The sequence below is a fragment of the Ambystoma mexicanum genome, chromosome 12, assembly GCF_040938575.1.
Source record: "Ambystoma mexicanum isolate Mex_15411 chromosome 12, UKY_AmexF1_1, whole genome shotgun sequence".
In the NCBI taxonomy this organism is placed as follows: Eukaryota; Metazoa; Chordata; class Amphibia; order Caudata; family Ambystomatidae; genus Ambystoma; species Ambystoma mexicanum.
In genome coordinates, this window is record NC_090936.1 from 545942576 (window position 1) to 545967776 (window position 25201).

Genomic DNA, 25201 nt, shown 5'->3' on the forward strand with positions numbered 1-25201 from the left:
GGAAAGAGACTGATCGGAATAATCTCCTGCACCGACTCAGCTTCCATCAGCCGAGCCTACTGAAGAATCTACCGTACAGCCAATTACCTAGGGTCAAGAAAATAGTGAGTGATCCTGAAGACTACAGAATGCAACAGATGGAAATGAAAGAAAAATTTCTGGCCCGGGGATATAAGCAGGGTGAACTCGATCTGGCATCTGACAGAGTTGATGCCATATCACGAGAGACTCTATTATCAGAACAGAATCCCAAAAGTAACAGAGAATTGAAGTCACCAGTATTTGTATCCAAGTTCTCTATGCAAAGTAACAAAATCAAGAAAACTATTATGAAGCATTGGGAGATTTTCAAGAATGATATTTGAGTTCAAGATATTTTTAGTGAAAGACCAATCTTTGCATACCAACGCAGTAGGAACCTAAGGGATGAATTGGTGCAGACGAAACCTACAGTCAGGGAACCTATGACACAGCGAACTGGGACATATCCTTGTTTACAGTGTGTCAACTGTAATTTTGTTATTAAAGGAAACTCCATTAACCATCCAAGGACGGGGCAGAAGATTATGCTTAAGACTTTTGCTACATGTGACAGTAGTAATATCATCTACGGCATTAAATGCCCGTGTGGGAAATTTTATGTGGGACAGTCAACCCGAACAGCTAAATTGAGGTGGGGTGAACACCGATCTTGTATTCGTAATGCAAACATTAATTCAGCTGTGGCACGACATTGGATGGCCAATGGACATAACGTGTCCCAAATAAAATTTGTAATTTTGGAAGCTTTAACCAAGAACAGCCCTCATGAGGTTTTATGCCAACGTTTGAGTCGCAGAGAGACATATTGGATTGACAAACTTGGCAGTCTGGCACCCAATGGTTTAAATGAGGAGATCAACTTTCACTGTTTTCTCTAATTGTTTTTTCTAATTGTTTTCTTACATTGCATTTAGCATCATTTGGTTTAGATTGACACCAGTACGTATATGACCTGAATGTTGAGGGTCACTTGAATGTATATGAACAAGAGATGTTTCCCATGTTTAAAAGATGTCCTGCATGCTGCGCATCCAGGAGTTCCCCCAGGACCCGAGGTGCCGTCTGTCTAGACGACACCACTAGCGGCATTAAGGCACATACTATTAATATAAGGTACAGCCCTAGGGTTGCTCCCTAGGCTCCATCCATCCTACTTAGGTACGTTCATAATTAGTATAGCCTCATCTGAGGTGATCATATAACAGCCATTACTTTTATCCAAATGGGTTCATTCAATCTTAGTATTTTTTCTATGTCCATGGATGACAGATTACTTATTTCTTTTTTGATTCTTAGGCGATGACTTTTATCATTACTGCCCCAGGAGGTCCAGTAATTAGATATTTTGATCATATTGAGTTTATTGATCAGTTCTCGGACACGGGTCACGGCTCGTGTTCATAGAGCCGTGATCACGTGTCTTACACAACTGAGTTGCTTGGCTGCGCACCGATGCAAGGAGGACATTCTGCCTTCAATCACGTGTCTTATTAAACCAGGTTGCTCGGCAACGCGCCGATGCAACAAAGACAGTCTGCTTTGAGCAGACGCTGAGAGAACTTCTCCGCTTCGTTCTTTACATATGGTGAGTTACAATTCACGCCTGTTTATTTCTATTTAGCGTTTAGCTACACTTTGAATAGGTCCTTTATATATATTCACTTTACCATTCACAGCACCTACTCGCCGTACACGGTGGAGCAGCCTGACCTCTGAAACATAGATTTCGCCATTACTCACCTACATCAGGTAATGGACCCGATTCCCTCCATTTTGTTATAGGATAACTTTACTTGCCTTTGTACTGATTTGTTTCTTATTTTATATCTTTTGACCTGCCTTCTGATCCGGCTCATTACATTGTCGGGTATGTGTTTACCTTCATATTTTTTCAACTATTTGGATGATGATTGTTCATACTGATATTTATATACTTACGTTGTTTCTAATGTGGGAATTATTCTATATTGGATATTAATCTTGGGATGGTTGGCACAATTGCATGTGAATGTTATGTGTTTATTGTTTTAGACTTGCCCTGATGAAGGAATTTGTTATATTCCGAAATGCATTGGCACAAAAATAAGTCTTCAGATAGAGTGATTTATGGCAATCTCTTCCTCACGAAGAACAATTTTGGTGGCTACTAGTCACTTCTTTCTATAAAATAATTTTCAACATTGAAAAATCACTATATATTTGACTTTTGTATTTTTTCAAGAATTGGATCGAAGGAACTATACATAGTGAAATTACAACTAATATAAAACCCAGTATGGGATTCCAGAGAGCGGCTGTATGATTGGGTTTTCACCTAATCTTTGTTTCTTGCTGTATTTTTTGGGTTTGGGTGTCTCCAGGCCTTTTTCAGCCAGCTCCTGCATAGAGGATCTAACTTCCTAACAAAGACTTATCACACTAGAAACTTTTGATAACGCCAGAAGGATTCGATACTCCTGTGGTGCCCACTCAAATTTGCTTCCTAGTTATCCTACAGTGTCGAAAAGCACTCTAAACTGTATACTCGATACAAATCCCACCGCTGTACACCAGTGTTAGGCGGAAACCTGTGCAGTTCCCTCTGGGACCACTGCAAAAGATTTAGGACTACAGGCGTTGGCGGTGAACCCACTTGGTAGCAGTATGTACCACACAGATTCACTTGGTAGCTGTGGCTGAGCAGTCAGACTTCTCTCAAGAAAAGTTGGTCAGAATGTGGAGTATACAACATAGGGCAATTCTTCACGGCAAGACAAGCAAACACGAGACGAGGCTTAGTGTAAAGATATTAAGGTATTTATTTATAACAAAATGTCTATGGAAAACACTAAAGCAAATCACGGCAAACAAATCAAACACAATTAATCTACGAAGTAGAAAACGATCAATCCCCCTAGCAAAATATTGACAACTCTAGGTTTTACCGGTACCACTTATTTTCAGACAGAGGTGTATACCTCAACCTAGATGACACTCGAATATTAGTTAGGAAGGGAGAGAAAAAGATAGGCAGGTTAGGAAGTCAACACGGTTCAATCCTACGCGGATAAAATGCAAGGCAGGAAGGCAAGAATCACAATAGATCATAAAGTTCAGAGGCCAGGCCCACTCGGAGAGAGGCAAGGCGCGATGTCCCAAAAAGTCTCTAGTGGAGATGCATTCAAGTCTTTATAGCAAATTGTTATCGGCAGATTGAACCAGTTCAGAACAAAGAATGAGCAAAGCTTGGAGGCGACCCAGCGGAACGGAGAGGATTAAGACACCTCACTCGAACTGAATGAAAGGGAAGCCAGGCAGACACGGTACCTTGTTGTGGCGGGCAGCTCCGGTGGGGGCAGTTGTTCCTGGTGGTGGATGCACGTCGCGTCTTGGCCAAGAGTAGAGATGATCTCGTCGTCGAAGGAAAGTGAAGTCCGGTGCACCACCAGGGAAGAGACCAGCCGCGGAGTGCTCCGTCACAAGGCACCACCTTTTGGTCGCGGTACAGGGGTAGTGGCTATCCGGTTGCCGAGGTGCTCTGCACGGGCAATTCGACCACTGCGTCCTGAGGCGAATAAAAAGTGAAGGGGACTGGTTGTTCCCACCAGTCAGGGGAAGAAACTCTCCGGCAGGGAGATCTCCTCTGTCGTCGGGAAGTGGTGAGTCGGCTCAGCAGGGCTCCACCGGAGGTGTCGTCGTTGCAGGTTGGCTCAGCGTTACCCTTGTCGGATTCTTAGGTCCTGTGGCGACTTCTGAAGATCCAGTCCCAAAAGCCCTGCTTTTATGCAGAAAACCCCCATTCATTCAGGCTAGCTGTCAATCAACACATGCTAAGTGGTCAGCGGGAACGCTCACCACTTGGGCCAATCACTCCAGAGTGCGACCTGAGTTGGCAAGGCAACTCGGTCCAGGGTGCCTAAACCCCCTCCCACACCCCTGAGGTAACCCAGACAGAATGGCACCACCTTGGAGGGTCTCTGTACAGAGGCCCGCCAAAAGTGGAACAAAGGACTCAACCTTTGGTTTAGGAGTCACAGAGACGAACACAGACGCCATTTTAAAACTGAGTTCTGGCGGAAAATACCACTCGATAAACTTATTTAAGATAAGTAGATCGGTGGTACGTCAGAGATTAATGAGAAAAAGTATCAATCTCCAACAATGGGACGAATCCCATAGGGTTATGTTCGGGATCGAACATAACAAGTAGTTTCCACTGCCACCAGCCAAAACTCGACGAGGGGGGACGGGACAGTGCCCCCTCGAGTAACAGATCCAGGAGTAATCGAATTACCCCTACTAGTATGTCCACAATAAGATGGTTGGTACTAGTTCTGTTAGTAAATTTAGGTCTAGTAAAGCCAATGGTGACTTTACATGCCCGGGGAGACAGTAGTCAGTCCCCGGATATGGAGTCTATGGTGGGGGACCCGCTAGGGCGCCCCCGTGTTACGACACGTAGGGTGCGGTGTAACACACATAGAAAAACATATGAGACCCTATGGAGTAAAAGACCCCATAGCCCATCGAACACATTGGGCCTCATTACGACCCTGGCGGAAATGGAAAAATGATGGCGGAAATGCAATACCGCCATCGAACACCGCTCGTTGCGATTATGACCCGTCACCGTAAAGTACGATGCCATTAGCGACACCGCAGTGAACGGCAACGCTAACTGCACCAAGTACGCGCACGCGCGCCTTGCAAAACCGGAATCACCGCCATGGCGCAACGGTACGCGAATTCTGACCCTAGCAGACATGTAATGAACGCCATCAAGCACGTCGGAAAGTACCATTCCGCCATGGCGAGAAATACGGCATCGTGAACCAACCGTAAATGGCCCACTGAGTGCCTGTACTCCACTCCCTGGCCACATTGCACAACCCCTGGCAGGCGCAATGTACTCACACTATGCAACCAGTGAAATCTACAATTCACCCATGCATGCCAACGTAGAAATGCATGCAGGGGCTCAAAGCGCCTCGTGAGTGGGCATCCATGTACGGCATGCCACCATAGCCGTACTGATGCAGCACAGGCATGTGAAGGTACAATACATCAAAATGAAAATCAAGAACACATGACACAAAACAACAGTAGTCCCCCATCGCTTGCCACCAGCGCAAGGCAACATCCAAAACAGCATCCTGAGGGGGACTGCACCAGCCCTGTACCCTTGCCAGTAAACAAACCAACCATCAGCAGAAGCATGTACCACACAAGTTGGCAGAGTGACTGAGCAGCCAGGCTCATCCCAAGAGGGGCCGATGGGAGCTGCAGGGCACAGATGGCATGAATACAGAAGCTATTCCAATGGACATGACCCCAGTCCCCCTCCAACAAACGCACGCAAACACAGGCACCTGTGACCAGCCACATTCTGAACATCCCATCATTCCACCAATCGACCTGGCTGACAGGCACCAGTCGGCCAAAAGCCAATCCCCCGCCCCTGAACAGCACATCATGTAAACAGTCACAATGGCAGCCCCTATCCGTGACCATACTGTGCTACGTAGGCAAACGCGACCAGTACAGTACCACACAACTCAACTCAGAAGGCGGAACACAATGCAGATCATCTCGCAATACATACCGCCACAAATCGAAAATCGCTACATCACCTGCAAAGAATAACGCAACACGCCAAATATCGGAATACAATTTAAATGCACATCCAAATGACAAAGGCCTCACAGCAATTTGCAAAATAACACCAAAACATCCATCATCACCGAGGGCTGCATCTGCAATAATTGACCAGCTTCCACTTGTGTGACGCCCTGTACCATCATGGCACACAGGGCCTACATCAACGTTCCAAAAGGCAACATGGAAGCGGCAAGAACCGCAGGTCCGTCCCATGAGGCAGGCACTAGTCCAGCTGAAAGGCCGAAATGTTGCACCTAGCCACCAGTACAGCGTAAGGGCATGTGGCCCATTGGCGATCGTCCCATAAGATCGTAATGCTGCTCCACTGATTCACCCGAAGCTGCAGGTGTCGAGAGTAAAAACCATCTGGAGGAGTGGCGTACAGATGGCATCTGCAATAGGGCAGGAGATACCTGTCACCCAAATGAAACACAAATTAACCGATTGCATTACGGGACTCATGATGCATTACAATCTTCATTCAACACACCAAATCCAGACCCATATGCATGCTAGCCCACTCCAAAGGAATATACACACCCCTAAATCAGTATCGATTCATAACGAAATCAATCGAGGTAAATACACCATTGGCAACGTCGGTTACTGTGCATGCGTCCGTCAAGACAGAACCCATGACATGGGATTAGTAACGTGCCTAGACACAAGTGTATGAAGGCGCGTCGAGACAGGGAGGATCCGACAAGGGCAGATAGACGTAAGTCCCACTATGGCAGCCTTGCATCACATAGCGCAGGGGAAGGGGATTGATTCAAAAAACCCATGTACATGGCAGACCCTAAATGGAATCATCTGTCCATGCATCCATTCATCATTCCCTCATCCCGCAATGAAAACGCATGAATATTCACTCACATAATATTTGAAACTTCCATCGCGTCTGTGCGTAATGCAGTCTGCAAAAACCACTGTGCTCCTGGCCGGATCTGTAGTGTTGTGAAGCAAGATGGATTTGGGAACGTCCTGCCTTATCGTCCACTACGCTATTGCGCATCCCATTCAATTCATGTCATTCATTGCTTGCTCGTTATGGGCCCTGTCCCAAGGACATTCAACAATAGAACGTTACATTTCCAGGCAGACCTGTGGGCGTCTCCTCACCGCTACTTCGAAACCAAAAATGCTGGCCTTCGAATTCCACACTTGCAACATTACGTCGAAAAGGCTTCTGTGAACGCTTGCATTCACAATTACATCAATGTAGTGCGGCTGTGTGTCATAATGCTAACTGGCTGCAATCACAAATGGGACGCCACGCCCGTCGGTGAAGTACGTTACTGTGCTGCATGAGGGTCGGCCATCGATCGAGCCCTACATACCACTGACTCTTCACAGGTATGTAAGCGGCTGCAATCATAGCATGTGTAACAATGGGAGCATAGCATGAAAATCAGTCAAAGTACATCACACTGCCATCGGGATTTGATACATGATTCCTATCCCAAGATTCCATGCGGCCAAATGCAGCCTTACGTGCGGGACGTGCTCGGCCAGAAGGGATTGCATCTGCCACAGATTCATTCAATCAGCACAGGTGGAGGCCATACAGGCCGACAGCACATATATAGCAGACCCAAACCCCTCCCACAACCACTCGCACTCCAAAATGCTACCGGCAGGACTAGCGATGTTGGGCCTGGGGGACCAGATAGCACTGCAAGTGCTACAACTACAAGAAGACGACGAACAACAACAGGTACAACAACCGGGCGCACAGGGGAGACGGAGGAGAAGGAGGAGGAGGAGGGCAAGGCAGGGTCAGCAAGGCCCACAAGCACTGCCACTACCACCACGCAGGCGGCCCGCAATCCCACGCCTCCGAGCTGATCCGTTCAACCTCACTGCTGAGCAGATCCACACCCTCTACCGTTTGGACCGGGACACCATAATCGCCATTGTGGACATGACACATGCTGACCTTGTGAGCATGATAGATAGCCCAACCGCCATCCCACCCCTACTGAAGGTGGTGTCTGTACTCCACTTCCTGGCCACAGGCACCTACCAGCACACAGTCGGACAGTTGCATGGCATTTCACAGCCACTGTTCTCACGGACACTCTTCCAAGTGCACGATGCCCTCCTGAAGCACGCCGACGACCACATCACACTACCACGCACGTACCAGGAGATTACCAACGCAAAAGTGGGATTCCATGCACTTGGCGGCATCCCGGGTTGCATTGGTGCCATCGACTGCACCCATGTTGAATTGGTTGTCCCACATGCCATGGAGGTCCAGTACCGCAACCGCAAACAATTTCATTCAATCAATGTGCAAATGGTGTGTGACTCCAACAAGATCTTTATGCATTGTAGTGCCAGATTTCCAGGATCTACCCATGATTCTATGGTCCTGAGGAACACAAGAATACCACGCTACATGGAGCGACACGCAGGGCACAGATCCTGGCTACTCGGTGAGTCTCATTCCATGCATGACATCGTGGCCCATTTGATGCGTCAATGACCTTGCAGGAAGGGGGGGGGCTACTTAGCACTATCATTCCACTGACACCCTTTATTCGTCTCATACAGGTGATGCCGGGTATCCACTGAAGAGATGGCTTCTTACACCAATCCGGAACCCACAGAACCAGCATGAGGAGGACTACAACCATGCCCACTCACGTACCCGTGTGGTCATTGAACAGGCATTCGGCCTACTGAAGGCTCGTTTCCGCAGCCTCAGCAGGTCTGGCGGGGCACTCATGTACAGCCATGAGAAGGTTTCTAAGATGGTCATGGCATGTGTCATGCTGCACAACATGTGCATACGTAGGAATGTGCCCATGCCCCCTGACGCTGTACTGCATGCACCTGAAGATGATAATGATGAGGGTGGGGATGTGGAGGCACCTCAAGGAGTCCATGAGGCACAGGATGCACGTGCAATCCGACAGAGCATCATAGATGCATGCTTCTAGCAACCACGCATGGTGCCTATTACATGGAAAGGGGACCTGTGGCACTGTGTGTGTGTAGTACAGGCACATTGTGGACTGTACGCCTATGAGGGCCTCGTACGCAAATATCAATGTCCACACATGTCATTGGATGATAATGAAGTACTGTATTGTTCATGTGATTTGATTTATACACCCTATGGACCCGCCACCCAGTGAAGCCCAACACACCCCCTCCACCCTACTACCTCCCCCCCCAACACCAGTGTCCAAATATGCATGCTGTCCGTGGGTAGACGCTATTGCAAGCCCCCTCTACGGGTATCAGGGGCACCCCTGCCCGTGGAGCGCAGGTTCCTGCCAGATCTGCGTTGGGGGCTGCCCTGGACGGAACTTGCCACGGATGATGACTCTGCCTGCTCGCGTCCATGCATGTCTCTGAGGGTTTGTGAGAGCTCCGAGAGCACACGGCGCACAGCAGCAAGTTCAGCACAAACGTCTTTGGACGTCGCATGCAGTTCCCCCCTCAGGCTCTCGGTGCTTTTCTCCATTTGTGCTCTCAGGCTCTCGGTGCTTCTCTCCATTTCTCCCCTGAGGCTCTCACTACTTTTCTCTATTTGTGCCCTGAGTGTCTCGGTGGATGTTTCCATGGCTGCCCTGGAACCCCCGCATTCATTTGCATGGTCCTTGAGTAGCGTGGACACTTCCTGCTGTTGCTCGATCAGCAGGTCGAGGGACTGTTGCCTCTGCTGGGCCATGGACATTTGCGGTGGTGTGACAGGGGGGCTGCTCAACACATGTTGCCTTGGCACAGGACTTGTGGGGGTTGGCCAGTCGTCGTCTTCAGGGTGCCCCTGCGTGGTTTCGTCATGGTGTAGGGGATGGGACATGCAGGGGGATTGGGAAAGGTCATGGATGGTACCTACGTCGCCAGCACTGTTTTCCGTGTCGGAGCATGCTGGCATGACAGCTGTGTCACCTATGGTGCTGCTACCACCAGAGGCAGTGCCATCAGATACGTTCTTTGGGGGGACCTGTGGTGCTGGGGTTGTGGACTTGCTGGCTGCTGGGGTGCCTGTTGCAGTCCCCTCCAGTGTGCTGCCACTTGATTCCTGCTGCTGCCGTGTCTTGATCCTTGCACCTGAGGTGGAGGCTCTTGGGACGTTGGTCCTGGCCCTCTTTGCAGGCGTGCTGGTAGGGGTGTCCTGCACCTCGTCGTTGGTATCGGACCCTGTGGTGGAGTAAAGAGGGGCGAGCGTTAGTTATGGGTCTGTGGGATTTGGAATGGCAACGTATCATATGCATTGGGGTGGTACATGAGGGTGATTTGGGACTGGGCCTTGGAGGTGGTCTCATTTTCGTGTGGATTGAGGATGCATTCATTTGGCTGCCTGCAGTTAGGGGGTGCATGCTGCACATGTAGGGGTTGTTTATGGCATCTTGATTAATTTGTTTATTCATTTTGACTTTTAGAGGGCGCTGTCAGGGCAAAGTATGTATTGCACTATGGGGTCACATGGTACTGCACATGTTCGTGCTTTGTGGATTTCGCATTGTTTCTCTTGGCCAACCTACCTGATTCTCCGGATGTCGGCACTCCTTTCTCCATCCCTCCGACTCCCTCTATGCTCTCCATTCCTATGGTGGAGGCGCAGATATCCTCCCAGGGGGTCAACTTGATGGGCGACTCTGAACCCCCCCGGTAGCTGTGGCGATGTTCCTGTTCGCAGAAAGTATGCTGCGTACGCGGATCCGCAGGTCGTCCCACCGCTTGCGACATTGCTGTGGCGTGCGGGGTGTTGTCCCCACCGCACTTACGCGCTGTGCCACCAGGGCCCATATGGCCTTCTTGTTGGCAAGGGCCGTCCTGGTCATTTGACTGGAGAAGACGACGACGGCATTTTCCTGCAGGGTCTCGGTGAGCACGGTCAGTTCCTCTCGGGAGAAGTGGACCTGCCGCTTGCGATCACACGCTTTCTTGGCTACCTTTCCCATATTTATTTTTTTAACTGGGGTTGCTAAGGGGTTGGGATGTGTGTCAGGGTCGGATTTTTAATGGTTGTGTTGGGATTCGGTTTTATAGTTGTGCGGCGTGCTGTTTCCCGTTCCGGCCACATGCTTTTACTTCCGTTTCCGTATATTTACGGTGCCCGTTATTTGCGGTGCCCGCTCATTACGGTGACCGCTGAGATGGGTGGCGGTATTGCACCTGGTGCAGCGTACGGCGGCGGTAAGGGCCGTTTTGGGGTCATTTCCGCCATCGCAGCCTTTCGGATTCCGCCATGGCGTAATGCTCGTGCCCGATGGGTCGTAATTAGCCGCACTTTGCTCCTTCGTGCAATGGCGGAAACGCTATTTACGCTGTTGCGGTCCGGTCAGTCACTTTCCGCCAGGGTCGTAATGAGGCCCATTGACATTTCAAAGGAATTACACACATACATGTCCAAGAGTGGGAGAAAAGAGTCTCACTCTTGGCAGGATGGAAAAAAACAAACTCCAGAAATCCAGCAAAGCTGCTGGGGGACTCACTAGGTTAGGAAATTCAGCCTAAACAGAGAATTCTCCCTAACAAGCGCTAACGCTTATGTCTTTTTCCCCTTAGCGGCCGGGGTTCGGAATGCTGGAGATATGGCGCCGACCCGAAGTGAAACGTGCAGTTCCAGTAAATGAAAGGTAAGTTCTGGATGAGCGTTTGGGTAATGTCTTTGCATTCGCTCATTCAATGTCTTTGTCTTTTTTCCCCACAGGGGCCTTGGTCCGGAATGCCAGGAAGCGGCAGGACCCGAAATGAAATGGGAATGACCCAACAGGTAAGTCTTAGAAGGAAACTGAGCTTTTCCTATTCCCTTCCTTCTCTCACTTTGTGTTCTTGTCTTTTTCTCTCTAGGCTCTGGGAAGTGGCTGCAGATCCGGATGATCGCTGCTGAAGATGGAGGTGCCCAGGAAAGGTGAGTGAAATGCAGCGCTGCAGCGATCGAAGCGAAATGCTTTTAAAAATGATGTCTTCCCTTTCAGGATCGTCGGTGTGATGTCTCTGTGATGCAGCTTTAGCAGGTAAGGTCTTCTTTCTCTATCCAATTCTCTCTTATCTCCCTTTGCAGGTGACCCAGGATGCTGACAGGTGTGGCTGAAGTCCAGATGCAGGAGCTGACACGGTGAGCGTCCAGCTGCGAGGAGCAGAACAACGCGAAGCGTGAGTTGCTGATCGGGCGTGGTTGAAATAGCTTTGGAAGAAGTTCCAGGTATGTATCCTTCCACCGATCAGGTATGTATCCTTCCCCGACCACACCCAGGTGGAAAGTAGTCCCACAGGTAAAGTAGTTCCATTCAGGCCTCAAGAGGGCCTGGATGTAGCAGCATGGTCTGCATCAGGTAAGTGCACATTAAAACACTTGAACACATGTCTAGCTTTATGAGCCTGGCGCCTAAGGCGCCAGGACAGGGGTGCTACATGAGCCTGGCGCCTAAGGCACCAGGACTGTGTCCTAAGGGCCCCAGCTTGGGCCCGCTGGCACTTCCCTGGTGGGAATGATGCCTGCCTCTGGGGTTGCTGGGTCGGACCTGGCTCCTTGGAGGTAGGCATCATGACAACCACCCAGCAGTCAGGGGCACCCTGCACCAGGCCCCCACTCATGTTTCCCACCCCCCAGCAGTCAGGGGCACCCTCCACCAGGCCCCCACTCATGTCTTCCACCCCCCACCCCCCCAGCAGTCAGGGGCACCCTCCACCAGGCAACCACTCATGTCTCCCTGCACCCCCACCCACCAGCATCCAGGGTCACCCTCCACTAGGCCCACACTCATGTCTCCCAGCACCCCCACCCACCAGCAGTCAGGGGCACCCTCCACCAGGCCCCCACTCATGTCTCCCACCCCCCAGCAGTCAGGGGCACCATCCACCATGCCCCCACTCATGTCTCCCTGCACCCCCACCCCCCCAGCATCCAGGGGCACCCTCCACCAGGCCCCCACACATATCCAACTCATGTCTCCCTGCACCCCCACCCCCCAGCACTGTGGGGCACCCTCCACCAGGCCCCACTCATGACTCCCACCCCCCCACCCCCCAGCAGTCAGGGGCACCCTCCACCAGGCCCCCACTCATGTCTCCCAGCACCCCCACTCCCCAGCAGACAGGGGCACCCTCCACCAGGCCCCCACACATGTCTCCCACCCCCCCGACCCCTCAGCAGTCAGGGGCACCCTCCACCAGGCAACCACTCATGTCTCCCTGCACCCCCACCCCCCAGCATCCAGGGTCACCCTCCACTAGGCCCACACTCATGTCTCCCAGCACCCCCACCCCCCAGCAGTCAGGGGCACCCTCCACCAGGCCCCCACTCATGTCTCCCACCCCCCAGCAGTCAGGGGCACCCTCCACCAGGCCCCCACTCATGTCTCCCTGCACCCCCACCCCCCCAGCATCCAGGGGCACCCTCCACCAGGCCCCCACACATATCCAACTCATGTCTCCCTGCACCCCCACCCCCCAGCACTGTGGGGCACCCTCCACCAGGCCCCACTCATGTCTAACACCCACCCACCCCCCAGCAGTCAGGGGCACCCTCCACCAGGCCCCCACTCATGTCTCCCAGCACCCCCACCCCCCAGCAGACAGGGGCACCCTCCACCAGGCTCCCACACATGTCTCCCACCCCCCGACCCCTCAGCAGTCAGGGGCACCCTCCACCAGGCAACCACTCATGTCTCCCTGCACCCCCACCCCCCAGCATCCAGGGGCACCCTCCACCAGGCCCCCACTCATGTCTACCAGCACCCCGACCCCCCAGCAGTCAGGGGCACCCTCCACAGGCCCCCATTCATGTCTGCCACCCCCCACCCCCAGCAGTCAGGGGCACCCTCCACCAGGCCCTCACTCATGTCTCCCTGCACCCCCACCCCCCAGCAGTGCGATTGGCCTGGGTACGTGTATTTCAGGGGTGCGCGGGTAGTCTTACACGCAATTTCATCAGGGTACGTGTATTACAGGTCCGCGTGAACTTCCACACGCGATATCAGCAGAGTACGTGTATTACGGGGTTCGCGTGAACTTCTACACGTGACTGGGCCTGGGAGAGTGGGGTACGTGTATTCCTGGGGTGGGCGGGTTATTTATATGCGACTGGGCCTGGGAGAACGTGTTACGTGTATTCCTGGGGTGGGCGGGAAGATTTACACGGTCGCCTACAACGCACCAAAAAAAAAGGTCCAATCGGGAAACACGTACGCCAGCATGAAGCAGGCGCACGTCCCGCGCAGCATTAAAGTGTGCACAAACAACAAACAAGCTCAGACACCAGGATGAATATATCGTTCTAGCAGCAGTGGCCGTGGGATACCGCAGGAGGAGGAGGAGGATAGTCAGGGCCAGAATCTTTACACCCAGAACCAGCCTTTTTGGTATGCCTGATGACCAGGTGTATGGGACGTACAGGTTTCCACCTCACATAATTGTCATGATCTCTGCTTCCAAAAGATCAGGACTTGCCCGACTCCCTTGGAAGCAGACCCATAACCCCGGTTCCGAGTGCCAGCCAGTCCCAATTGGGACCTTTTGGACCCTGTCCTGGCGCCAGTGGCACCAGGCTCATAAAGATGCCCAGTCCCAGCGCTGGAAGTGAAGGGCTCATAATGCTTGGGTGGACTTACCTGCAGCAGACCATGCTGCTTACTTACCTGCCAGTTGAACCCCTGATCCTCTTCTGTTTGGGACTACTTTTTCTGTTGGGTGGGGCAGGAGCCACTCCCTAGGTTCAGAACACTGGAACTCTTCTGGAAAGCAGGAACTCTTTTCTTAGGCGTGGCTGTGGAAGGAGACACCTAAGCACTACAGGAGGCTATTTAAACCACACCCGATGGATGAATCTTGCTTTGCGTTATTCTGCATTCTCTGCAGCAGAACGCTCATCGTGTCTTCTGCTTTTGATCCTGGGCCTAAGGGAACAAAGGCTTACCATCCTGGAATCCAGTCTTCAGCAGCACCTGTAAAGACAAAGAAAGAACAGGTTAGCACTACGGTCTTCAGTGGCAGCGCATCTCTTACCTGGTCCATCGGCTGTCACCAACGCCTCGCGCTGCATTCCGGCATCTGAAAGACAAAGGCTTACCTACTCTTCGCATGCTCCGGAGGTCTTCGCACTGCATTCCGGCATCTGAAAGACAAAAGCTTACCAGCTCTTCGCACGCTCCGGAGGCCTTCGGCGCTGCATCCCGCATCTGAAAGACAAAAGAAGGTGCGTTTAAAGACATTGGGCAACTTTATTACTCACGTGCCATTACTCCTTCCCACGCCGAATCCAGTGGGTATTCCAGCACCCTTCAGCTTCTCTAAAGCTCCGAACTTGTACCTGCAAGATAAAAGGGACAGTTAGTGCGCATCGTGAAGCAGGCTACAAGCGCTTACTTACGTGCTTCCAGGCGCTTCTATTCCTCACGCGGGTTCGATCCTCAACTCTCATCAGCCCGCCATCCGCCATCGCCGGAACCCTGCAAAACAAGAGATATCATTACTAAAGACTTTTAAGACATTTGAAGTGCCCAGAACTTACCGTTCGTGCAGTTAACGACGGACAGCAGTCCTCTGAGGTCAAGAGGCCTGCACCCTTATCCAGTGAAGAAACTGGTTACGGCAGCCTGCCCCGAGGCAGATGGAGAGCTCGGCGTTCACTTACCTAAGGTGAGGGTGTTAACCTTTGGGGTTCTACAGGAGAAGAGAAAGGGAAGAGGAGAGAGGCACCCAATAACCCCAGTTCATTAATCCCATATTTTCTATCTGCAGACATCTTACTCTTCGGGTCAGACATACAGTGCACAGAGGTCCAGCCCAAAGAGCCAACCGTGTGTTACACATCACCTTTGAAGATACGGCATTCACCCAGTCAAGACCGGCGCCTCTGCGGGAATCAGGTGAGCGTTACAGAACGCAAAGCCTATCGCAAAACTCCCACCCAGGCGCTATGGAAACCTCGGATACCGACCAGCTAGCCCAGTTACTAGGGGAACTAAGAGCAGAAGTGCATGCAGCCCGTCAGGAAACGAATTCTCTAAGAAGGGAACTGATTATTTCCAAGGAGCGAACAGACGATCTCGCTAGACAATTGCTACAGTCACAAGCCGGACAAACTCCGTTACCCGCATCAGGGGCAAATCTTCCTTCAACATCCTCTACGAACCCAGTGCAGATCAACCTACCTGGGAATGTACCTCTGGCTCTGCCCGAACGATTTTCTGGTGACCCAAAGAGGTTTGCAGTATTTATTAATCAGTGCCGGTTGCACTTCTTATGCCGGCCAGCAGCCTTTCCACCTGATCAAGCTAAGGTAGCTTTCGTGCTTTCGTACCTTAGTGGCAATGCGGCAGACTGGTCGATCCCTCTAGTTAATCAAGATGATCCGGTTCTCCATGATTTTCGAGCTTTTCAGCTCAGTATGGAAAAACTGTTTGCAAGACATTCACAGGGGCAGGCCTTGGACAATGAGCTCCTTTCATTGCGACAGGGTAATCAAGACCTTTTGGCTTATATTGCGTCTTTCAACAGACTGATAGTGGAAACTCGATGGCCTGAGGACAAAAGGATTACGCTGTTTTATAGAGGTCTACGTGGAGAGCTCAAAGATGTGTTAGCCCAAGTAGTGAATCCCCCGCAAGACTGTTCGGACTATATTGACTTAGTCGTTCAAATTGACCACAGACTGCAGAACAGGAAGGCCGATCGTTCCAAGTTTGATGCTCGAGTATTTTCCAAACCACCAACTCCTACCAAAGGAGTAGACTCCGGGGAACCCATGCAAATAGGGGGCCTGAAAGGACCACTAACACAAAAGGAGCGGGAAAGGAGAAAACAGCTGCAATTATGCCTCTATTGCGGAAACTCTGGGCACTTTCTTCGAGACTGTCCGGTGAAACCAGCCAAGAAGGCAGTAGGAGCTGCAGTTACCAGGGTCACAAACTCTGAGCAGGGAAACGACCTCGCCCGACAAGAATAGAGGTCCTCTTGCCGAGCGTTAAAACCAGTTCCGTGACCTCGCATTTCGTGATACCTATGGTCCTCATTAGCCCTGAACATCCGGATCGATTACATGCGATTGAAGCTTACGTCGACAGCGGTGCCATCGGCAATTATGTGGATCATGAAATGGTTTTGAGGATGAATCTGACTCTTTGTCCAAAGGCTGTAAAGGACGTCATTACTACGGTGGATGGTACGGAGATAGCCTCCGGACCAGTAACGCATACCACCCAAGAAGTGACGCTAGTAAGTCAAGATGGACACCATGAGAAGATCGTGTTCGATGTGATCAAGGCCCCCCAGTTCCAGATTATTCTAGGAATTCCTTGGTTAGAGAAGCACAATCCTCAGATCGATTGGCGAGCAAGAACGGTTCAGTTTCCAGAATGTGTCTCTACTTGTCACCCTCGACCAGGTGTTGCACTGGCAGCAATTTCCTCGGAGGCTCCTCAGTTACCTCCTGAATACCTAGAATTCCAAGATGTTTTCCGGAAGGATCAGGCTAACTCTCTACCTCCTCATAGGTCTTATGACTGCCAGATAGACCTGATACCTGGATCCACTCCTCCTTGTAGTAGAATTTATGCCCTCACCGAGCCTGAGAATCTTCACCTCCGACAATACCTGGATCAATACCTAGCGAATGGGTTTATTCGTCCTTCCAAGTCCCCTGCTTCCTCAGCTTTGTTCTTCGTTCCAAAAAAAGAAGGGGACCTTAGAACTTGTATAGATTATCGCGCCCTGAACCAGATCACCGTTAAGAATAGATATCCGTTACCTTTGATCCCTGAACTCCTGGACCAAGTCAGAAAAGCATGCATATATACAAAGCTGGATCTTAGAGGAGCCTACCACTTGGTACGAGTAAAAGAGGGCGATGAATGGAAGACGGCCTTCCGCACCAAGTATGGGCTATTTGAATATCAGGTCATGCCCTTCGGACTTTGCAATGCCCCGGCCGCCTTTCAATATTTTATGAACGATGTCCTCAGAGAGCTCATAGATGTGTGTGTTGTTGTTTACATTGACGATATCCTCCTTTATTCTTCATCGGAAACTGAACATCGGAAACACGTGAAAATGGTCCTCGAGAGATTGCGTCAACACAAACTTTTCGCTAAGTTGGAAAAATGTGTTTTCAATGTGACTGAAGTTGAATTCTTGGGATTCATATTATCACCCAGCGGAGTGCGTATGGATTCAAAGAAGGTCGATGCAATTCTCAAATGGCCATCGCCATCCTCTGTAAAAGGTGTTCAAAGCATGTTAGGCTTCGCTAACTTTTACCGCAGGTTTATCCCCGAATTCTCTCGAATAGTCCAGCCCATCACCGCCTTGTTAAAGAAAAACAAACGTTTTGAATGGTCTACCGAGGCGGAACAAGCTTTCCAGAATTTGAAGACTAGATTTATCTCTGCACCGATCTTAAAACATCCTCGCCCAGAACTCCCCTACATCGTTGAAACTGATGCTTCGAGCCTTGCCATGGGGGAAGTTCTATCACAAAAGGACCCAGTAACCAATCAGTTGCATCCCGTGGCATTTTGGTCCCGCAAATTCTCCTGAAATCAATTACACTATTACTGATAAGGAACTTTTAGCTATCAAGTCCGCCTTTAAGGCTTGGCGGCATTATCTTCTGGGGGCCCGACACACCGTTATGTGATTACAGATCACCGAAACCTGCAATATTTGAAAACCGCAAAAGCTCAATCCTCTAGGCAACTCCGTTGGGCACTATTCTTTGCCGAGTTTGACTTCATAATTACCTATCGACCTGGTACAAAAAACGGTAAAGCTGATGCCCTTTCTCGGATGGGAGTGGAAGAACATTTGATCAATCCTAAACCTGTACCTATCATTCCCGAACAAAGAATTCTAGGTGTAATCGCCACACAATCCATAGAGGAAGTTAAGGATAAAGCCAGGCTAATGGTAACTCCAGCAGACATACAGAATTGGCATCTGCAGGTAAAGGACTTTACGGTGAAGGACAACCTATTATATTTCCAAGAACGGTTATACCTGCCCAGCACAGATTTACAGAAAAAGGTAATCTCTTGTTATCACGATTCTTTAATGGAAGGACATCCCGGTATGACCAAGACCTCGGAAAAGATCAAGCGCTACTTCTGGTGGCCGTCTTGGAAAAAAGATATCAGAGACTTTATAATGTCCTGTGGAGTATGCGCCCAAAACAAGAGTCAAAAGGAAAAACCAGCCGGCCTCTTACGCCCTATTGACATCCCGCCTCGCCCTTGGCATACGCTTTCTATGGACTTTATCACCGATCTACCTCCATGCTCCGGATACAATACGATCCTAGTAATCGTGGACCTATTCTCCAAGATGGCGCATTTTATTCCACTCAAAGGCTTACCAACAGCAGCAACTCTGGCCCGAGAATTTCTCGAAAACATCGTCCGACTGCACGGTTTTCCTTCAGTTCTAATTTCGGATCGAGGTAGTCAACTTATTTCTCATTTTTGGCGAAGTTGCTGTCGGTCGGCTCAAATTGTGGTGAGACTTTCGACCAGCCACCACCCTCAAACCGACAGACAAACCGAGAGGACCAATCAAACTCTGGAACAGTATTTGCGCTGCATGCTACAACAAACTGAAAAAAATTGGAAAGATATCCTTTGGATAGCCGAATATGCCTAGAATAACTCTGTCCACTCGGGAACTGGGAAGACCCCGTTTTTTCTTTTATATGGTAGTCACCCTCGAACCTCGGAGTTGGATCCACTCCAAGATCTTGGAACACCAGCAGTAGACCACCTGCATTCTACAATCACCCAAGCCTTTAAGGAAGCCGTTTCTCACCTTCAAAGGGCTAAAGAACAATACAAGAAAGGAGCAGACCAACATCGGAAGGAAGCCCCCCAATATCAAGTAGGAGATCAAGTCTGGTTATCCACCAAATATCTACCTCTAAAAGGACCACGCACATTCAACCCAAGATACCTTGGTCCCTATTCCATCACTACCATAGTAAATCCAGTAGCGGTCAAGTTGGACCTGCCCCCTCACATGAAGATACATCCGGTCTTCCACGTCTCTCTATTAAAACCTGTGCAACCTCAAACCCGACTAACTACATCTCCAAAACCTATTCTAGTTGATGGAGAACTCGAGTTTGAAGTCAAAAGCATCCTGGATTCCAAGATCTCCAAATCTAAACTATTTTACCTGATTGACTGGAAAGGCTACGGTCCCCAAGAAAGATCCTGGGAACCTGCAGAATATGTCCACGCGCCTCGTCTAATCAAAAGATTTAATCGAACATTTCCTAACAAGCCCAAACCCCCGGAGAAGCCCAGTTTGGGAGGGGCCTTGAGGGGGGGTGCTGTCATGATCTCTGCTTCCAAAAGATCAGGACTTGCCCGACTCCCTTGGAAGCAGACCCATAACCCCGGTTCCGAGTGCCAGCCAGTCCCAATTGGGACCTTTTGGACCCTGTCCTGGCGCCAGTGGCACCAGGCTCATAAAGATGCCCAGTCCCAGCGCTGGAAGTGAAGGGCTCATAATGCTTGGGTGGACTTACCTGCAGCAGACCATGCTGCTTACTTACCTGCCAGTTGAACCCCTGATCCTCTTCTGTTTGGGACTACTTTTCCTGTTGGGTGGGGCAGGAGCCACTCCCTAGGTTCAGAACACTGGAACTCTTCTGGAAAGCAGGAACTCTTTTCTTAGGCGTGGCTGTGGAAGGAGACACCTAAGCACTACAGGAGGCTATTTAAACCACACCCGATGGATGAATCTTGCTTTGCGTTATTCTGCATTCTCTGCAGCAGAACGCTCATCGTGTCTTCTGCTTCTGATCCTGGGCCTAAGGGAACAAAGGCTTACCATCCTGGAATCCAGTCTTCAGCAGCACCTGTAAAGACAAAGAAAGAACAGGTTAGCACTACGGTCTTCAGTGGCAGCGCATTTCTTACCTGGTCCATCGGCTGTCACCAACGCCTCACGCTGCATTCCGGCATCTGAAAGACAAAGGCTTACCTACTCTTCGCATGCTCCGGAGGTCTTCGCACTGCATTCCGGCATCTGAAAGACAAAAGCTTACCAGCTCTTCGCACGCTCCGGAGGCCTTCGGCGCTGCATCCCGCATCTGAAAGACAAAAGAAGGTGCGTTTAAAGACATTGGGCAACTTTATTACTCACGTGCCATTACTCCTTCCCACGCCGAATCCAGTGGGTATTCCAGCACCCTTCAGCTTCTCTAAAGCTCCGAACTTGTACCTGCAAGATAAAAGGGACAGTTAGTGCGCATCGTGAAGCAGGCTACAAGCGCTTACTTACGTGCGTCCAGGCGCTTCTATTCCTCACGCGGGTTCGATCCTCAACTCTCATCAGCCCGCCATCCGCCATCGCCGGAACCCTGCAAAACAAGAGATATCATTACTAAAGACTTTTAAGACATTTGAAGTGCCCAGAACTTACCGTTCGTGCAGTTAACGACGGACAGCAGTCCTCTGAGGTCAAGAGGCCTGCACCCTTATCCAGTGAAGAAACTGGTTACGGCACGCTGCCCCGAGGCAGATGGAGAGCTCGGCGTTCACTTACCTAAGGTGAGGGTGTTAACCTTTGGGGTTCTACAGGAGAAGAGAAAGGGAAGAGGAGAGAGGCACCCAATAACCCCAGTTCATTAATCCCATATTTTCTATCTGCAGACATCTTACTCTTCGAGTCAGACATACAGTGCACAGAGGTCCAGCCCAAAGAGCCAACCGTGTGTTACACATCACCTTTGAAGATACGGCATTCACCCAGTCAAGACCGGCGCCTCTGCGGGAATCAGGTGAGCGTTACAATAATACTCGACCTGGGCAGTGAGTGGGAGGATGACCTCACATCACCCACCCTGTGCTCCCAAGCACACAGCCCCCTGGAGAAGGTCCTCAATGTTTTGCACTTCTTGGCTACCGGATCATTTCAGCGGACAAGTGCCATAGTGGGGGGGTGTCAGAGGCCACGCTGTCACGGTGCCTACACCAGGTGTTGGCCATCATCACTGCACGCCCGTCAGTCCGCAGGCACATATACCTGCCCAGAACACCTGCAGGAAGGCAGGCTGTCGTCCAGGATTTTTACGGGGTGGCACACTTCCCCAAAGTGCTAGGTGCCATTGACTGCACCCATGTGGCTCTACGTACTCCCAGGGTATCTGAGCACATCTATAGAAACCGCAAGCACTGGCATTCCATCAACGTCCAGGTAGTATGCGATGCCAAGGGAATCATCACCTCAGTATATGCCAACTATCCAGGGTCCACCCACGACAGCTTCATTTACAGGATGTCAACCCTAAACCGGGACATGGAAGCTGGGCGGCATGGCGATGCATGGCTGCTTGGTGAGTATAAATGCCACAGCACACGCATGCATGACAGATACAGAGTAATGTCACTACCCCACTAATGATCCCCATCACCACCTCCCCAGGGGACAGTGCCTACCCTCTGAGCACCCACATGATGACGCCAATTCGGAACCCCATCAAGCTTCCCGAGGTAAGATACAACACAGCCCATATTGCAACCTGGGGCATAGTGGAGCGCACATTCGGAGTGCTCAAGTCACGCTTTCGCTCCCTTGACCGTTCTGGCGGGCAGCTGTTATACGCTCCCCCAGTAGTGTGCAGGATCATAGTGGCAGCATGTGTCTTGCACAATGTTGCAACACGCCGGGGCCTGGCTGTGGACATGGTGGTGCCCCCACATCCCCAACCACATGCACGCCCGCTGCGCATGGGAGGGGAAAGGGCACGGGGTGAGGCAGCCCGTACGTAGCTGGTGGCTAATTACTTCACATAGAAATCACACCCCTGTGGAGTGCACACAGCCCTGGCACATACCATCTGACAATCAATGATGACTCAATCTGACAATTCTGATGAATTAAGGGACAGTCAACTGTCAGAACCATAGCAGCCTGAGATTGTTCCCCTGGAAGTGTCACAATGTGTGCATCCCTACCTACACAAACACCACCAATGCAGTGTCATCAAAAGACACACTTCTATGCAGCAAAAATAAATACCCACTTGCAAAATACAACATGAGAACAGTGCCATGTCACCCAACCCCTCCCCGGCACCGCCACACAACACACCATGGCATGTCATGCTATGTGAGAGCAAACAAATTAATCCCCACAACATGACGCACGTGTCACAAACTACAGTGTCCATAATGGAAACTGGCCACACATGAAATGCTCACAGTAATGCAGGACCAACAACACACATTACCAACTATTTACCAATAATACTATTCACCTACACAACCTCCAACCTACCATAAACATGACAGTACAGATTAAAAAAATTGGTAGTCTCACTACCTGATAATGCCAGCACTCTGACCACTTCCAACTGTACAGTGTTAGCGCAACGCAAAAGTGTAGGTGCACTGCTTACAACATGGACTCCATTTCCAAAGTAGACCGCCTTGTGAAGACATGAAGAATGGACCTGCAAATTAGGAGGATGAGATGGATGCAGATGCACATATCAATACACCATGCAGTGTACAATACAACAACAATATGCACTAGGAATTTATACACAGTATTGACTACAGACTGCGCACACATCAAATGGGAGTCCAACGTCACTGTGTGAGTCAATGTCACTTGGGCACACCCTTTGCAAGCCCATGGAAACGGGAAGCAGGAGGGGTGTGTGTCACACAAACCCAAGCATCTAACCCAAATTCAGGACAAGCCTGCATGTGCCCAGCCACAATACAGCGTATGCCCACGGGAGCCACACAAGGCAACACACTAAAAAAAAATCAAAAATCAAAAATCAAAAATCAAAAATCAAAAATCAAAAATGGCCATGTATGGGCCAAGGGGGTTGGGGGAGGCCACCCAGGAGGTCCGAGGACAGGGTGCACACCAAAACCCACCTGTGTGGATTTTGCGGGAAAAAAACACCTCCTTGGGCTCATGGCCTGCACGGCTACCCTATTGTGAGAGAATCGCTGATGTCACATCCTCACACTCTGCAGCTGCATCAGGAGGTGGTGGCACTATGGGAGGCAGCCCACGCAAAGCCCTAGTCTGGTCCTCCATGGCAGCAAGCATGCGGGTGTGGAAGGTCTGGTTCTGGAGGATAATCATGCGGAGGTCCCCATGCAGCAACTCACGGGATGCCCGCACCTCCTCCCTAGTTGCCTGCATCTCAGCTGAGAGCGTACGTGTGAGCAGCTCCAGCTGCTGTTCTGTCCTCGTGTCAGTTGAAGCCTCAAGCTCAACAAGAGTCATTCTGAGCTGATGGAGTTCCACCCTCAGGGCTTCCCTGTGGCCCTGGGACTCAATAGAAATGGCTTCCCGCAGAGTCTCCAGTGCTGCCCGTCTGTCCCTGTTGGACTCCAACATGTCCTCCCTGTGTGACTGGCAAATGGAGTCTGTTGCCTGCTGTAGTTGTTCCATCAGCATTTCTTGGGGGACAATGGAAGTGGCCACCCTATCCATGGCCTGAGCCATCATCTCACGTGATGCTGCCTGTTGGTTTGCCATACCGTATATGGATTGCTCCCATGCGGTATTGGCAGGTGGCGTACGGCCACCGCGTCGGCGGGCACCACACCTGTCTGGGGCAAGTCGAACTGCGCCTTGCTGTGCCGGCACTGCCTGAGGGTGCAGGAATGCATTCCCCCTCTGATCTGCTGGCCCAGGAACAGGATCAGATGTTGCGGAGTGTGACCCTGCATCCGTAACCACCAAAGGCGGACCTACCAACACTGACATCCCCATTGAGGGTTCTACCCCTGGTGCAGGTGGGTTGGACAGTACAGAATCCCTCCCAGAAACACTTACCTGCGACCGCACATAGGTCTCATCATCCGAATCGACACCTGAATAGAGCTCGGGGGAGGTGCACCCAGAGACACCCCTTGAGATAATGGTCTGCAGCAAGTGTGGGTTCTCACCCACCACCACACCACGTCCCTCACTGGTGCCCGGTCGGGCCTGAGACCCCTCCTGGGTTTGCACCATCTCCACAACCCCAGCAGTATCAAGTGCGTCATCCCCTGCAAAGACATGAAATAAAAGAAATGGGAAAAGGCATTAGCACCATGGCACACAATTAGGGCTGAGAAGCAACAGAACCAGTACTTCATTGACACATGTCCCACATGACTATAACCCTCCCATGCATGCACCGTCACTGCGTATGAAGGGGAGGCAAATGGCACACATTGATGACACCAAGATGGAAGACCAACACATTTGCTGCATGCTGGCTAGCAGTGCCATCACACATTTGCCTGTGATTGGCATGTCCAATACACATACATGACACATGCCATCACACAGATGGCATGTACCATAGATATGTCACACATGTGACAATAGGACTGAAAAATGCCTAGTGAAAGTGGTGGAATGCAAACAATCAGCCTGAATGAACACAGAATAATACGCAACAATGTTGTGGCAAGATGACACTTCAAGGGCAACTGGTGTGGTGTTGGGCTAATTGTCTACTGTTGCCAGAAGGGATACTGCAATACCCAAATCCTGGTGCGCAGAATGTATTGGATGAAGCACATGGGTGACCCAAACCACTCAG